We start from the raw sequence: 5,107 nt of genomic DNA, 5'->3' as shown, positions 1-5,107 counted from the left end.
TGAACCGAAGACATTCTGTTTACTAAAAACTGGTTAAACACTCAACGCAGGGCAGAAAAGTGATCTCTGAACTTCGCCGCCTTTTCTCCTGCGCCTTCAGTTTTCTTCTTCGTTGGTTTATTTGCGGTTGAAAAACAAAACGTGAGGGGGTTCAGCGCCACCAGGCGGCGTGGAGCAGTTTTATTTTTTGAAGCACACAGGATAAAAACATAGATCCAAATGGAAAAATATAATAACTAAAAGGTTAACATTGTAGAATACAAACAGGATTATAAACAAGTTACAGTGCCAAAATCCAGGGAATAAAAGTGGGTTTTCAAGCGAGACTCAAAAAGAGTGAGACTGGGAGCCTGCCTGACATGTAGTGGTAAATCATTCCAGTCTTGGACCTGCAACAGGTGTCACCTCTGAGCTTGAGACGGGTTCCTGGAACCAATAGGAGCATCTGATCGGCTGACCTCAGAGATCACTGTGGGACATATGGCTGCAGCAGATCAGCAAGATAAGAGGGGGCAGAAGTAAAAGTAGAAAACCAGCTTTCTGTAGTTTATTTACTTTTATAAAAAAGAAAAACTAAATGGCACATGAATTTAATAAAAATTACAATAAAACTATTTAGGGAGTGGTGGCGCAGAGGTTAGAGAAGGTGGACCTGTGAGCGGAGGATCGCTGGTTCAACTCCCGGTACAGGCATCAATAATGTGGATGAAATAGGTGAAGCATCCATACCTGTCCCCACCCTCATTTGCCCTCTGGACCCTTGCAAGGCTCTTAACCCCACCATCTGCTCCTCCGGACACCCTAGACAGCAGCTCTCTGCTCCACACAGAGGGCGGTGGTAGCTCGTGGTTGTGTCAGGAAGGGCACCTGGCGTAAAAATAATTACCAAATCTTCATGCGACAGTTCGCTGTGGCGACCCCTAACACAGGGAGCAGCTGAAACATTAAAACAAAAAACTATTTAGGGGTAATTAACATTCAGGAGTTTTATTTAACATTTTGTAAAAATAAAAATAAAAAAATACATTTTTTTAAAATTAACTATTATAACCAATGTGTGTATTTAGGTTCAAAAATAATTTTTAATTGACATGATACAATATCAAGATTAAATATAGTGCAAAATTTATTTTAAAATAGAAAATAAGTGCAAGAGCCAAAATGAATGTTATATGTTGTTTAACGGTTGTGGTGGCACAGGTGTCCTGCCTTCAGGTAATTGCATGAGGGGGCATGGTCACATGTCACATGTAGCTGATCTGGGTCATGGGGCCAGGTGCTGGGTTAATTTTTTGTAAACTTTTCTGTTGACCGTCACCTTTTTCATAGACATTAGTCATTTTCAGTCATCATTACAAGCGATGTAAATCAATACAGAAAGTTCATTGTGTTAGTTTAAAAATAAATACGCAAAACAAAAGTTGGACTCAGCTTGGCTCATTGGAAACACGTCACAGAAAAAACCTACTCAGCGGCAGCAGCTTTAGATTGTGGATCGAAGTCGCTACAATAAGATCTGTCGTCTTTAGCACAAAAAAATAATTCTTTAATTCATCTTTAAATCATTGTCTTTAATTCACTGAATGCAGTTTACTGTTCTCGGTACCCAACTGAACTGATCCACACCTGATGGATAAAACAAGTGTGCACAAAAATAACTTAAATGCATTAAAATTAAATAATCAGCAGCAAATTAAACAGTCAAGAGTTCAGTACATCTAAAAATAAAACAGAAAAGTGTGAATCTGTTATCTCGACCTTGACCTAAGTGGCTTTAAGACTCCTGGCAAGAATCCGTGCAGACATGTTCCTGTTTTTAGTTTTCTACAGTCGCCTTATAATCCAGCTGTTTTTTGCTACATTTTTGCCATCTTATTTTAATTTGTTAAAAAAAAATTATCTGTATGCCTCTTTTCTGATCATCTATTGTTGTCGTTGTCCATTGTTGTCATCTTTCTTTGTTGAAATCAGGTCTCTCTTGTAAAAGAGTCCTCGAGGCTCAATGGGATTTACCTGTCTAAGTAAAGGTTGAATGAATCTTTAGGACTGAAAATACATCATGAAATAAAACAGAACAATGTTAAATAAGATCCGGTAGGCAGGAAGAACCTGAGGACTTTAATCAGTGAAAGATGTCTAAAATCAGAAAACTTTGAAGTCAGTGCACCAACACAGCCAAACAATACAAATGTCAGCAAAAGAAAACAAATAAAAACAATGAGGCTGACGTCAAATTAAAACGTATGACCTGCATCTGAGCTCAAACTATTTAAAGAGTTTTTACCTCAAACTCCGACTCTTCAGTCTGATGAAGAATCTGCCTATGTGAACTTTCATGTGAATATTTAGATCTGAAGTTTGATTAAAACTTTTTTCACAGATGTGACAAAACAGCCTCTCTGCTGTGGATCAGCATGTGACGATTCAGATGTGAAGCTCGATTAAAACCTTTTTCACAGATTTGACAAAAAAACGACTTCACACCTGTGTGGGTCAACATGTGACGGTTCAGATTTGAAGTATGATTAAATGTTTTTCCACAGGTTCGACAAGAAAATGGCCTCGCTCCTGTGTGGATCAGCATGTGACATTTCAGAGGTGAAGGATGATTAAAAGTTTTTCCACAGATTTGACAACAACAGGGCTTTTCACCCGTGTGGGTCATCATGTGATACTTCAGATGAGAAGCACGATTAAAACGTTTTCCACAGGTTTCACAAGCAAACGCCTTCTCACCTGTGTGGATCTTCAAGTGGACGACTAACTTACTATAAGCAGAGAAGTTTTTCCCACAGGTGGGACAACAGTACTGCAGTCTGTCAGAGTTCTGGCTCCTAACTTTGTGGACCTTGATGTGAAGGCTCAGGAATAAATCATCTATAAAAGTTTCTCCACAGATTTTACAAGAAAACGACTTCTCAGATGTTGCTGGTTGGTCTACTTTATTACCGAGACGATTGTCTATGTGATCCGTCTTTGTTGGTGACCACTCTGTATTTCCATGTGACCCTGAATCCTGGTCCTCAGGTCCAGCAGAACTCTGAGAGATGAGCTTCTTCCTGTCTGCTTCTGCTTCACTGTGGTCAGGTTCTTCAAACAAAGTAGTCACCTTAAACGGATCAGTGTCCTTCAGGCGGAGCTGATATTCCTCCTGATTGGTGCAGAGCTCCGGCTCTTCTTTGATTTTTGTAGCTTCTGGTTCTGGTTCCTCCTGGTCAAGGCTGGAGTTCCTTTCCTGGTTGCAGAGCTGCTGGTCTGGGAAGATCAGCTCTGTCTTGTGGACCGGTTCCTGACGGAAATCTGAAAGGACAAAACAACAAAAAGTCTAAATATTCAGAAACGTACAGAAACTGGTGTTGGACTCAAAGACAGACAGAAATCTTTTAGAAACTCCTTATTCTAGGTCTCAACGCTCAGATCTGATGTTTCTCTGGTCGTTCCGATTTCAAGGTCCAAGTTCAAGGTTCTTTATTGTCATTCAAATCACATGTGGTACATGAGGTGGAACGAAATTGTATACTCAAGAGCCCAGTCAGACCCCAAAAAATAGCAATAATATAAAGTATAAAAAGAAACAGTATACAAGGATTTAAGATAATAATAAACAAAAATAATGTAATATAATACAGTATATTAAACAGCAGCCTGAACTTGAGTCTGTTGTGAGCAGATAGGTATGAATATCGTAGCTTAAAGAAATCAGCAGCATGGATAATCAGCAGCATGGATAAAGTGACATAACACCAATTAAAGTGACATCACAGTGATTCTCCTGGTTAGAGATTCATGAGTCTAACAGCCTCAGGGTAGAAGCTGTTCCTCAGTCTAGTGGTTCTACACTTTATGCTCCTTAACCTCCTTCCTGAGGGGAGCGGGGCAAAAAGTGTGTGTGCTGGGTGAGTGTGGTCCTTCATGATGCAGGTGGCTCTCTTCCTGCATCTGGAGGTGTAGATGTCTGTGATGGTGGGGAGACTGACTCCAACATCTTCTGCGCAGCCTTCACCACTCTCTGCAAAGCTTTTCTTTCTGCAGCTGTGCAGCCTCCATGCCACACGTTGATGCTGGAGCACAGGATGCTCTCCACTGCACACCTGTAGGAAGAGGAGGAGTAAGTTCAGAAGAACATTTGTTTTGCACATCAGTCCACTTATTTTTCATGAGAGAGAATCCTTTCCACAAATCCAGTGGAAGATGGGATGCCGAGGACAAAGGATACAACAGCCTGGATGTTGGGGAGGTAAGCTGCCTGAACAACTTGCATCCACCTCTTTGCTGTTCCCTTGGACTGCAACCTTTCCTTCTCCTGAGGTTCTGTGGTGAGGTGCTCCAGTCACACATTCCTCATGAAGCTCATCCAGACATGCTTAGCCTGCCAGAAGGAGTTAAAAGTTTTATGATCCTAGTTCACTAGAGGCACATAGGTCATGTACAGTGGTGAATAAATGGGAACAAATATTTGTTTATCTTTAGAATTTTGCATCATATCCCAACTACCTTTTGAAATTACTTTAATACATCTACAGTAGTCCCTCATTTATCGTGGGAGGTCCGTACCCTGAAGCCCCGCGATAAGTGAACAACCACAAAGTAGTAAGTAGTTTATTTTATGATATATTTATGTATATATGTATGTAGGGGAGTGGTGGCGCAGAGGTTAGAGAAGGTGGGCCTGTGATCGGAAGATCATCAGTTCAAGCCCCGGTACAGACAACATCAAAAATGTGGGTGGGGTAGGTGAAGCCCCCACACCTGCTCTCACCCTCATTCGCCCCACCCTGGGCCCTTGAGCAAGGCCCTTAACCCACACCATCTGCTCCTCTGGGTGTCCTAGAGAGCAGCTCTCTGCTCCACACAGAGGCTGTGGTAGCGTCAGGAAGGACATCCGGCGTAAAAAATAACTGCCAAGTCTTCTTGCGACTTACTTTTCTGTGTTGACCCCTAACGCAGGGAGCAGCCGAAAGAAGAAAAATAAAAATGTATGTATGCGTGTATATATATATATATATATATATATATATATATATATATATATAAATAAAGGCATTTTAAACCCTTCCCAAACTCGTGCAATATTCTAAACAATGTTTCTAAACTCTAAATGCTCTAA

The sequence above is a fragment of the Nematolebias whitei genome, chromosome 9 (assembly GCF_014905685.2).
Source record: "Nematolebias whitei isolate Nwh7 chromosome 9, NemWhi1, whole genome shotgun sequence".
Taxonomy (NCBI): Eukaryota; Metazoa; Chordata; class Actinopteri; order Cyprinodontiformes; family Rivulidae; genus Nematolebias; species Nematolebias whitei.
The sequence above is the reverse complement of the archived record's forward strand: the minus strand, read 5'-3'. Positions refer to the sequence as shown.